This window comes from Atta colombica, unplaced genomic scaffold (assembly GCF_001594045.1).
Source record: "Atta colombica isolate Treedump-2 unplaced genomic scaffold, Acol1.0 scaffold229, whole genome shotgun sequence".
Taxonomy (NCBI): Eukaryota; Metazoa; Arthropoda; class Insecta; order Hymenoptera; family Formicidae; genus Atta; species Atta colombica.
The window spans coordinates 375,116-388,751 of NW_017259326.1; the positions used below are offsets into that span (position 1 = coordinate 375,116).

A 13,636-nucleotide genomic window follows, 5' to 3' on the forward strand; every position below is an offset into this window, starting at 1 on the left:
TGCCTGACTGACGTGCACTTGAAATAGAATAAAAATATGTTAAGAATGCGTTTTCCTCGTTGCGCTTATCTCAACCAAGGAATGGGATTCGAGCAATGAAACATGAGAAATCATAGTGTTTCACGATTTATCTGAATCGAGGTTGAAATGAAACACCTAGTGGAACGTTGTCACGCATTCGTTTCGTTTTATGTGCGACCTTTACGAGGGAACGCGACTATTTTCGCCAGAATTTCACCGTGAGAACTGGGAAAAGAGATTCGCGGCGAAAGCTATCATCGTCATCAAACTTCGGTTTTTGTTTTTAGTGGCACAAAGTGCAATCAAACTCATCACGCTTCGCGAATTGAAATAGCTCAGCTGTATTCAGCACCTGCAAAATATAGGTTAATTATATTTTATTCAACAGTAAATTTGCAAAGGATTCAAAAACTCCATGTTCATCCATTGCGCTACTGAAACTCTCTCGTTACCTGTATGTTGTAAATAAAAATAGAATAAAACTAGAAGAAGATAACAATAATGATAATTGTTTACTAGACTCCCCATTGTAACATAGTGATATTAGCAAGCGCAAGAATATACCATGACATTTTAACATAATATCTTCATCCACGCTGCACACTTTATGAAAGAGACCTCCTGGGAATGTGTTCTTAGGATCATTCAAAAAAGAATGTGGTTATCAAATGTCAAGTGAAATAATTTCAATCAAATGTTTGATAAACATAAATAATTTTACTTTTCTAAATATTTAGCAAGTACTACAAAACATACTAATGTAACCAATCATTTAGCAATAATAATTATTATTTATATATAGAAAAATAAAATTATTTTATATTATGTAATTGAATATTTGATTGAAATTAGTTCATTTAATATTTATGGTTTCACTCAATATTAGTGGCTAATTTCAAATTCCTTTTCAATGTAGAACGTTCCCTTTAGAACATCCTCTGGACATCTTTAGGACATATTTTCTTTTATGTTGTATGTGAATTGATACTCGCGAGTATGGAAAATACCATGATATTGTTGATAATCGCAAACTACGTCAGTCGAGCCACATTTGATTTATCGGAATTTATCGGAATAGCTATCAGGAAGAATATCAGAACGCACAACATAAATGCAACGCGTGTCCACCACGCCCACGCACGAATTCGAAACGCTAATTGAACCTAGAATCGGTTGCCGAGGTGGCAACAGCGGCAGCGAGTAACATTTACAACACAATACGGGAGAGGCGCAACGAGATTTATCGTGAATCTCACTCACCCAGAATTTGACGTTTTTTTTAACGTATGGCGTGTGTCAATAGAATTTGCAAGGGTGTTTTAATTAAAAAGATTTAAAAACAAATAAATTAAAAAGATTCCATTGACACACGCCGCATGATTTTCCTTTTTCAATGCGTCGGTACAGCGTCCATATAGCACCGTTTCAGATCTCTCGCAGTGCAATGTATTGAGCTTTCTGCTCGTGCACGCGCAAATCATCACAATATAATCGAATAAAATAAATAAAATAAAGCAGACCTTTTATTAGCTTTGGATATTTTTACATAACGATTTTTTCACTCTTCAGAAAAGCTTTTTTCGAAATTTATAAGCATTGACTTCATCATAGCATTCACTTCATGCGCAAGTGGAGCTATTTCTGAAATACAGTATAATATTTCTATGTTCGATAGGAATACCTTATATTTCGGTAAGGATAAAATTGCTGCATAATTTTGCTTTGATCACGAATTATTAAAATACGTGTAAATAGCAATATGATAAAACAATAACAAATTTTATGATTTCACATAATACATAAGGTAATAGTTAAAATAACGATATTTGCGTGGTACATATATTTGTAAACATTTGTTCAGCATTCTATCGAATTTAACTATTATAAACAGCGAAAATGTTACAGTACAATGCAATACAGTAAAAGCAAAATATTGTGTATCAACCCCGCATATTATTTAATAAAAAAAAAGAATCGTAAAAGAGAAAGAGAGAAAAGACTAGGCTGGGTTCCATTTTTTGACTTGACTGATATAAAATTACATGTGACAAGCAATTAAATTTTTTATTTTTAGTAGCTTTTTATTTTATACCGATATAATACGTAACAAAAAAACTTGATTAAACTTGCCAATGCAATTGCACAATCGATTCACTAATGTTGTTCGCTCAATTACGTTCCGGTCCATAATACTCGCGTTAATTGGCGATCCGTTCCGCCATAAAAACGCTCGAGCACTCCGTATAGCAAGTGCGATTACAACAATCGCATACACACGCGTTCACTTTTTTTCAGAGTACTTAAATCTTTACGACCAAACCATCGAATTTTCGTCCGCGTCTCATTGACGTTATGGCGCCGACTCAGTCGGGGTCCAACTCCTTCTCTCGAGTTTGATCACCGACCGTGCTTACGATTTACATGATAATGTACTTGAAATCTGGAGCGAGATGGAATATCTCCCACGCGCGTGGAAAAGCATGGAAATTGGTTTGAAGATATTTGAATACTTGTATTACTCAAATAAATTCGAATACGCGAGATTCCTGACGTGGAACATTCGAAATCCTTGATTAATCGCGTACACAATACGTACACGATCCGAAGATTTATGGAGTTTTTCCCTCATTTTTCTTTTTCCTTCATTTTTCTTTTTCCCCTCTCTCGGTACATAATCAATGTATATAAATTTTAATTAAATATAATAATTCCTTTCGTAATTTTGAAATTATTATGTCGTATAATTTTAAAGGATATAATAATATTAAAACTTTCGAATACGTATCAATTACTCCTATGAGTTCATTGTTTAAATCTTAAATTCAAAATCATGTTGTAACTTTTCACTCTTTTTGAATATTCAAATTCGCTAAAAATCCAATGTAAAGCTGAAAAATCATCAAATTGACTAACATCAGGCTATTGATCGTGAAATTGATGACTCGAAAGTGAAACATCCGATCATTATTCAATTTCATTCAAACTTAATGGAAGTAGACATTGATCGAGAATAAAATATTCAGTGAAAAAGTTGAAGTTTCACTTTTCTTCCCTTTTCCCTTCCGAGAATATATTACAACGTCGCGGATTTTCTTACGTATAATCATGATGTCGAGAGTCGTATAAAAGAGGAGCAGCAAGTGAATAAATGTTCGGCAACAAATTTCTGACAAAATGAAAAGAGTGAAAAGAAAAAAGTAAGGCTGAACATATTTCTGCGATGAAAAAAAGTTGTCTGAAATCGAGCATGCAACGTGAAACTGAATATTTCCCTTTTTTTTTTTGTAATCCTCTCTTCCAGAAGAGATATATGATGAATCAAAATATCGATCTCTATGTACAATTGTGTTTATTGGTCACTATTGCTTGCGCCACTTTAATCGGGTTACCGCACCATATTTTTCTCGTAAATACCGCGATTCTTTTATTGGAGGAAAACCAATACACAGTTCATACAAATAAAAAGATCCTTGCTTTGAAGAGACATAGAAATATGTCCATTTGATATGCAAAAACTAGAACCTTTCGTTATCGGACTTCAGCTTGTTGAATTCATGCAGACATGATAAAACTTTTCATTTACAGAAATGCTAAATTCCCAGTTGCAGCTCCGAGTAAGGTATATCTTAAAAAAAAAAAAAAAGAAATAAAAACAACATTGTTATTATGCACGGCTTTTGTATATATAATATCAAACTTCTATTCGGCTTAAAATGCAAATTACTAACACAACAATACATCTCGTTCCTTGTTAAAAAAAATAATTAATTTTTCACAAGGTACTATAAAGTAATAATTATCAGCATATTTGCTTTTTTGCAACAATTATCAAGTAATGGCGCATCGCGCAAAAAACAAAAAGTCAGGATTAACGGCAACTTCTTCATCATAATTCCGGAATTCACTGAGGAACTTCACACTTCGGAGGTTAAGCCGAGATAACCCAAATAAGTCTTTTACTCCTGTAAAATATCCACCACAATGAGGATCCATAAACGTGTGCGGATTACGCGAATAAATAAAATAAAAAGTTTTGCGTTCACTCCGATCGTAAGAACTTATCGTGGACTTGTCCGCGCGTTTTTGCCGGCGTTATAAAACTGGGAGAACTGCAGAATTCTCGCAATCCGTAAATATCATGGATAATAATCCTGGAGTTTCGCATTTAAAAATATAGGCAGGTAGGCGTTGACGGGCTATTTTTCTAATACAAACATTGCAGAGTTTTTATTTTTCTATACGAAAAGGGCACATCATACGTAAAAATATATTGCATACGCATGCACAGACGTTTATTTTTATAAAATCAAAGGCTTAAATGACAATATTCGCGTGAACTCGGAAATTAAGGAGATCCTAAAGTCATGTCTGTTTATCGATTCAATAGAACTTACACACGTACGGTTTATGTGTCATTGACACATTACTACACTACACGTTACTGTAACATCACATTGCACGCACATATTTCCGTATCGATTAAATGTCTAATACCCGTCTCTACCACTGTAGATTTAACTGTAATCTTTTGGTTTAACTTACTTTTTATCTTTTTTTATCCAGAGAGAATTTTCTTTTAAAATTTACCTTGAAAATATGATAGTTGTGGTACGATACAATATTTTAAAGATTTTTACCATGCACTTCAGTAAAATTAATCAAACTTATTTTATACTTTATTACAGTTTTATTAATAAAGGGGAGAGGATTTTATTATTTACATTAAAAAATCTTCGAAATATAATATTGCCCCACGACAATTATATTTTCACGGTAAATTCTAAGAAAAAAATTTTATAATTCTAAGAATTAGAATAGAATAAAGAGTAAATTAAGTCGAGACTAAAATTAATCTATATTGAATTCTGGAAACATAACATTTTCAAATCTGTAAAAAGAAAAAAGAAATTGCGACGTAAAAATTATTGTCGATAAAAAAGTTTAGTCGATAAAAGAGGCGACTATAGGATTCCTTTAAGCCTTAAAAAGTAATTTTTGTTTAAACTTTATAATCAGTCTGATGAGTACACGTTTCTTGGATAAAGGTTAATCCTTTCGGTATGCTCATGCATAAGGACGACAAGTATCGATGTTTCCTAACGATATATAATGGATATTTCTGGAACTTGTTTATAGCGTGTCTCTCTACAGTGTGTATCGCCCTCCTCCATTAGAGAGTTAGAGAAATTCAAGCCACTTAGCAAACCGCGAAGCACCTCGAGCGTCGAAAGGTTGAACGGATGAGTCTTAAATTAGACTCACCGAGCGCAGTATAAAGGTCGCGCGAGAGAAAGAGATCGCTGGGGGTTGGTTGGCGAGTTATAAGAATTCGCGAGCAAAACTTTTATCGAATGCGACATGCGCGATCGTTTGTCAAGCAAACGCTCGACTGATCAACCTTAAGGAGTGGTCGGTATGGCCGACGGCGCGGCGCGATATCGAGCACTTTAAGCACCCTCCGTAATTCAGGGCGACGATGATTGGCCGTCTCCGAATCACGTACCGTGTCGCAATTAGACCTGATCGTACATACACAGTGTCAATAGGTACATAGGCTTTGAACTAAAGAGTGTTTCTGAAAAGAAGATTGAAGATGCCCTCGGAGTAAAAAAAAATCCGAAATCAAGGTTTGTAGAGTTATAGAAGCGACATAAATTACAAGAGGTAAAATAAAATATGGAACATTCTCTGTGCGAAAATAAAATTTGTTTTAATGATAAATATCGCCGTGCAGAATATTTCAATGTGACGAAAAATACGCGAAATAATTTATACGCTCTTCTCATGGAATACTTTCACAAGTTCCATAATTTATTATTAATGCTAGCTTCAAACTAAAATAAAATTCGCATTTATGTAATTCCATGTCGCTCACCTGAGAGAAGATGTGTCATTTGACAATGTAAATTAAACTTTTGATCATTTATTTCAAGTTTGATTTAACTAGATTAATGAACATATTTCGTTTTCACGCAATCAACTTTCGTAAAAAATTTTTCATATATAATATATAAGAAATCCAACATACGCTACAAGTATAATTTAATTCATGTAATTTAATTAATTTAATTATTAAATATGTATATAAATAAATACTTCAGTAATATATTATCGTTATTTGCATTAAAAAGCGTTACAAAAATTCTGACGAAAATTTGTTCGCTGAAAATCATATTTAAATATATCTGTATATTCCTCTGTCAGAAAGAGCGCGGTTTGATTAACAGCTAAATTAAATATCCGTTTGTCAAAGCTGGTAGTGTAATCGGGTTCCGTCCGTATGTATGTCGAAATAAAGCAGCAATTTCGAATGAAAGCCCCACAATTATTCCTTTTATTTACATATGTCAAAAACTTTGTAAATGTTTTATAAAATTCCTATCACTGACAAGGTGCGTACTATGAGAATCCCGATGAATATCGCCGCGTTGCATCTCGTAACGAGATCTTTGTTGTTGTTTTTAATTATCTTCGTTAAATAAATGAATTTTCTTTTATAAAATGTAATTAAAATCTTTTCTTTGTTCATCACCGCGTTTCCGAATTTATGAAACTCGACGTACTAGCGAGGCACGAATGCATGAAACTCGTTACGGAACAGAATGGTCGTTGGGTTTTATTATCAGTTTACACGCAACGAAATGCTACCAGATTCGCACGATGCAAAGCGAAATGAAGTATATATACGTACGTGAAGGAAGGGTGACGGCGAGATCAGTGGGGGCAGCTATCTTCTAGCTGTCCATTGACAATAATAGGATAATGAATCGTGAATCATGAACGTACGGCGGACGATTATATTTTTATTGTGACCACGCTCAATTTATTCATTATTTTGTTGAGGCCAATATCATTGGGGCGAGGTGTAGGACGCGCTATCGCCGTCGGAAGGCGTTCGTTCGAGACGGCGTCGCGTCGTGAGCGACATCGTAGAAATCCACCGCTACGTACCATACATGTCCAATGAAATCAGAAACTCGCAAAAAACTTCGTTCAAAATGACATATTTTGTCTAGAAATCCATTAAAATTCCTCGAGAAAACTACTTTATCAATGTCCAATATCAATTAAAAAAATATAATTATTAAAATATTTATCATATAACTAAAAGAAAAGTGTGTTGTGTTCTCCTTACACAATGACGGATATAAAATAAAATATTTTCGTACAAAACTTAGTTTTCATAAAAATTCACTTTAAAAGATATCTTCTTTAAGCTTATGTACTCTTCAAAAATCTCTTGCATACAATCTTTACAATGATTATAAAAATATATAACATATGTATATACATGTGTCACATATTTATATATAAATATATAAAAGAAGATGGAGAAAACAACTATTAAAAATAATTGGAAATATCATATGGATTACTATAACATATATGTAGAAATCATTTATAATTTTTTAGATGAAATCATACATATTTAATTTATAATCGATAGAAATTGTTAATACGATTTTAATTATATCTATAGTGTATCACTCAAATTATTATTAATAATTATGCAAATATAAAGCTTGTATTATCGATGTAATTCCAAAAGTTGCATCAATATAAATTAAATACACCGTGATAATATTCGAATCTTTGCTAATAATGTTGTAACGAGTAAATAAAGCGGTAAATGAATAAATTTTGCAATGCAGCGCTGTAATATTGTTTCTAACCGTAATAAATGTAACTTTCAACAGCAAAAAAATTGAGTTTCTGACACGCCTGATTGCGGAGGTGATTCCTGTAAATGGATGTCATGCCGCGCGGCGAATCCGTGTTCCATCTCGTGCATTCCGGAAGTGAATCCCGGAAGCGGTTCCGCCGCCGATAATTCCGCGGCACTCGATTTCCGGGATTTCGTCCGGAACCTTGTTCCGGCGTCGGATCTCGACGACAACGACGGAAAATTCTCAAGTGTTTCTCGCAAATAAAATGCGACGAAACGACATTGATGCGTTTCAAAACGAATTGACATTTACGAATAACGAAGGCAATTTTATTCGCGAATAAAATAAAGAACAATTTAAGTAAACGCATAAATAGAATATTAAAAATTTATCCTATATTTAAATATAAATTGTAATAAGCTATAAACTAAAAATAATGTATTTTTCATTCGACTTTGATTTCTATCAATTAACTCTATTTCTTCTTCCAAATTTGACAATTTTTTTATAATAACCACATTCTTCATTCCGCCTTTCTCGTTATAATTAAATTGTATAATTTTATGCATCGTGAATCAACGATAATACACGAAACTAACAAACAAATGTGTTGACAAAAAAAAAAAGAAAAATGTTTCTTCCACTCGTAAAGCTCGTTTCCGAAAGAAGAATATTTCTTAGAAGATTTTTTTCAAGATTTCGACAGTGATAGAAACAAATCGATTTAAAGCCTATTTAGGGCAAAATAAATCGTGTCACAACGTAGCTAACTTATTCGTAGTGCTACCATTTCCACTTCAAACAAGATTGTTAAATCAATAAAAACAGACAGCACTCGATAAGAATTATTTTTATTCAAAATTTGAAGAGCGAAAATAACGATCCTTGAATTAGGCACCGTTATTTGCAGATAGAACAGAGTTATGTAAAGACACAAAGAAATATTCATACAATTGAATTGTATATATTTCATTTTTCTCAAAGCTTATTTTAATATTATTTTCATGCAGACGAACTTTACTACAATAATTTTCATTTTATTTTTATAATATATTATGTTTCTTAATTAATTTTTATTTAAATAATAAAATTAAACGATATTTCTATCTCTTCCTCTCTGTCTATTCAAAGCAATCTGCGGCACAATATTAGCACTGTTATAATTGCAATTTCTAATACCGTACGCATATTTAAAAATAAAAGAGAAATTGTCAATATCGGAGACGTCTTTTGCGCAACTTGACAGGTAGAGGATGTAAGGGATGTTCGAGACATGGCTTGATTAGATGGCAGGTGAGGTCACAAGCGTGTTAGAGTCTCAGCCTATCAATCGATATTTATGTCTATATGCATAGAGGCCGTGTATTGCATTAGGTAAATGCGTAAATGCACCTCGTTACACGTTCAAGCCTCGCTTGAAACCTTCACAAGAGACTAAGGAGAGACTCGAAAATTGGAGAGGAATTGGTTTCGAGCAATTTCTTTAAATGAAAGCAATTGGAATTTTTTCAAATATAGAATAAAAAGTTGTGTTATTACGTTTCTCGCATTAAACGAAATTTTCTCGAAATACATTACATTTATATTACGAGAAAAAAATGAAAGTAAATTGAATTATTATCTATGAAAAGGCAACGAGAATTATTACCCTACGCACACACATACACACATATAGCAATATAATTTTGAGGTTATTCGCATTTTATTTGCGTCACAGAGAGACGCGCCGGAATGTCGACTTCACATTGCAACAACAATCTCGTTGTAACGAGAGCGTGATAATGACGGCATCAGATATTAATTTCTCGTCTCGGATAATGAGATATCATGATAACAAAAGCTTGCTCATGACGTAGCAAAACGGCCCGATAAGTTTACAGTGATAGCAAAAACATCAAAAGAAATGACGTAAGACAAATTGATTATAATATAACGAGAAGACGAACGCGTTGCAAGATTCCGAGGACCAAGATGACTATCTCCAAGAAAAATGCGATTTCTCGAAGTAACGTTGTATAATTATTAGAGAGATGATAGAAGAAAAAAAAGACAAGTACAAAAATGACATTATTGGCACAACGATAAAAATGCGTACACATTTATTATATCTTTGTTAAATTCATGATAAAGTAGAAATCATCTTTTATGCATTAGATGATATGTCTTGTATAAATTTTTTTGCTTTGCTGTATGCAGAATAATTAAGAGAAAGAGAATACAGAGAAAGAGAAAAAAAAATTTTTTTAAGAAAGTAATGGAAAACAAAAGTTTAGATTATGTAAGTAAAAAAAAAGGTATAGATGTATGTAAAATATAGAAAAATAAACTTGGTTAAATTTTAATTTAATTTATATTGTTGTAAGAAATTAATATCAAATTACATATAACACAACTGTTTAAATAAAATTAATTAATAGTCCGAGGCAAAAATTTTCTTAGTAAAAGCAACACTAAGAAAATTTTCTCTCCAATTATTTGAACTTCTCCAATCTGTCGCTTGCAGCATATTATTTTTTCTCTCTGCAATCGTTTACGTTCTTTCTCCCCAGAGAGTACAAAAATAGGCCCGAGGGACGTGCAATTCCGCTTATGATCAATAAAACGGTTGAAAGCGGTCGTTCACGTGTCGGGCAATGTGGCCGGCCGCCACCTAAAACATCAGCGAGACATTTAGGGCTGCACCCACAGTCGGCATTCAATGATTTTCCAGCTTGGCCAGTTTTACTTTACAACTCCCCTTTGCGAAATTACAAAAACTACTACTATAAAAAGCCTGTTTTACACAAACGTATCGAAAAACAAAAAATTTCAGAACGAAAACTTTTCTTTATTTTTATACAAATACCATTATAACATCAGTCTTTTTCTCTTCGTTATAACATCATCTTTTTTTCCTTGTGATGCCGTCTACATTTGCCGGCATAGCTCGGTGAATAATTATCGGAAAAGCCTCGTTCCCGTATCAGAAGAGACGCGTGTATTTTCTGTACTTCGTAAGGCGTCGAGAAATTCTCATTCCCGGCGAAAAGCAGAGCTTCGATCCTGAGCCCTCGTGACGAGATATTGATCGGTTGCGTAGCATCCTCACGGCACATTTTTCGCGGAGTCGGCCTCGTTAAAAGGCTTTTTAGTTAAGTGGAAGCGACGAGGGTACGAGGACAACTAGTTTACAAGGGTGGAAAAACATGAAAACCTACAGTGTCCTGTGAGGGAAAGGATACGACTGTCATAACAACGATAATAACAATGATGACATATAATAAACTTGAGAACACAAGGTAATTAACGTGATGTTACATTTTTAAAACCAATATTGAAATTGATACAAATGAGCTTAACTTTCCAGACACATCACATTAAAATTTAATAAAATAAATGGATAGATTCATGTGAACAGATGTATACAATTGTACTTTCTTGGATCTCAATCTATTGATTGATCGAAATAATCACACTTTTCTTTTTAGTACGGCGGTTTTTAATGTTTTTATATTCGTGTAATGAATCACAGAACAAAATATGATGAAAAATGTAATGAAGAAAATTTGTTATGTTAGCAATTTTCATTTATAGAAGAATTAGCTGAATTAGCATATTGATAATTACTTACAAACATAATTTCTTTGTTGAAACATTTTTTAAGTTATAAATGTTGAATTCGTCCAATAGTTTTACTGAACATCCAATCTATTTTATCCATGATAGAACGGGAAAAAATTTACTATTTTTAGCAATGCAAATTTGATGTTTGCTATTTTTATATACATCATCAATCTTGACTGATGAGCAGAAACTTTCAGGGAAAAATCATGGGTTAGCCTGATGTGCAATCCTCTCAAGCGTTAAACAGGAAAGTTAAAGGGATCGGAAAGCTCTCGGCTTTAGGACAACGCAACAGATCGGAGATCACCCTGTGCGATAAGGCCCCGTTTACGAGATTTGTCTATGTTGTGGTGTGACTTTGTACTGTCGTGTAACGTTCCTGGTAACATCATTGCTGACAAAGCCGTTTCCCTTAACAGGCATACAAGGTTGTATACCTGTTGTAATTGCATTAGATTTTAATTAACTAATGTAGTCTCATGTAAGTAACACACCGTTAAATTCGCATATCATATCATTGACCGTAATCATACTATTTTACTATATAATAATTACTCGATAATAGCACTTATAGACATGAGGAGATAATTACTGACCGAGTTCGAAAATTGAAATATTTTATTACAATAACATGTTGATTTCTAACTGGAACAATAATTAATATATCATCGATTAATCTAAGTTTAAACGACTTAATTAGATTAATTCGCATTTTGTATAAATACAAAAGCTTTGTTGTTAAAAATAATTCAAATTGCAGAGTAACTGAAATTTCATTAAGATATTCTATAAAAATTATTTAGAAGAATTTTTTGTTCCAAGTACATTTTTACATCTGTTGAGTATATTATAATGTCATAGATAAATAATGAAATAAGGCAACACGAATCACGCAATGGTTAATTAAACAATGCTTCAAATTACCCGAAAGCTAAATGAGAAATTCATTGTGCTGCTATATAAATAAAATTTTGATGCGCACCGCAATAACAACGAAAAGTATAATAATAAAAGTACAATGTATAATATATTATAAAGTATAATGCGCATTGCAACTAGCGCATAAAGTCCATGATATAATAAAATATGGTATACTATAAAGTAGCGGAAAAAGAAAAACTATGTCAACCGAAAAAAGAAGAAAGAGAAAAGAAAACAAGGTGAAAAAGAAGTTAAAATTAGGTCAAATATGAGCTAAGTATTAACGAGGAGGATAAAAAATTCAATCTGGCTGCTCTGTACATTCTCGAGATCGTCGTCGTTTGCCTCAAAATCAAGAAAATTATCCTAACTATGAGAGGGTTGAAAGAGTTGGGACAAGTTGCGGCACAAGTGCGTGCTCATGTCATTTTACCCTCTACAGACGGGAGGTAAAGGTTGGTCGGCCACTTGACCGAGCATAGCAGAGAGAAACACGGCGAGAAGCGCGGCGCGGCGCGACGCGGCGGTTCGGTCGATAGGTCACGGTACGAAGGTGAAGTGTGTGCAAACATAATTTTGGTAATGCTTCGAAGAGAAAGCTTTCATATCGAGCGACAGGCGAAAGCGTAAAACGAACATCTCATCCGCAGAATTGGCTGGCTCGCGTGTCGCATCATGTCGCGTCACAATCGATAATTATTGATTAAATCTTTTTATTTGAACGAACGTCAAATGTTCGCTTGCCTTCCGCCATTCACCATTGACGGGAAGAAGCTTCTCACACTTTTACCCACTTTTATCACGAAGTAAGTACTTTCGCGTAGTCATGAAGCACGAGTGAAAAGTTCAAAACGTATAGGATAGAATAGGATATTTGCCTTGTGAGATATTCGACCAGAATAAAATATTTTTCTTGTCGAAAGATTAATGGACGGCTAACTTTCGCGTTAATGCTTCTTTCTCTTGCAATTCAGTTGGATTGCTAATAAATTGAATACTCTTGAATAAGTAACACGTTCTTATCGTATTCATATCTAGACTTATAGAACTTTAATGACGATAAAAATTCTTAAGCGTTGATTATATAGATAGTTTAATATGGATATCTAATTATGGATAGTAAGAATAATAATTTTGAGTCTTTAAAAAACCCGTTATCTTCTAAATGTTTTAATTAGCCATTAATATCCAAAACTTAAAAACTTATATTAACAAGTTTATAATACTTTTACGCAACACAGCAAATATTGTTGGCTTATAATATTTTTTCATAGCAAAATTGTTATCGTGATGTAATTACAAATTTTTATCGCTACTGTTCCTGATATAAATTATTACTATATTCATATTAAAAAGTTACTCCATTTGCTAACAACTTTTCCTAAAACTCCTGTATAATTTTAAATGTATATATATATATATAT

General features: G+C 33.1%; 1 protein-coding gene across 1 annotated transcript in view; it reads right to left on the bottom strand.

The window, feature by feature from the left end:
• The window catches only part of LOC108688369, a 135,299-nt gene that overhangs the window by 23,541 nt on the left and 98,122 nt on the right, over window positions 1-13,636 (bottom strand). The window lies entirely within an intron of this gene.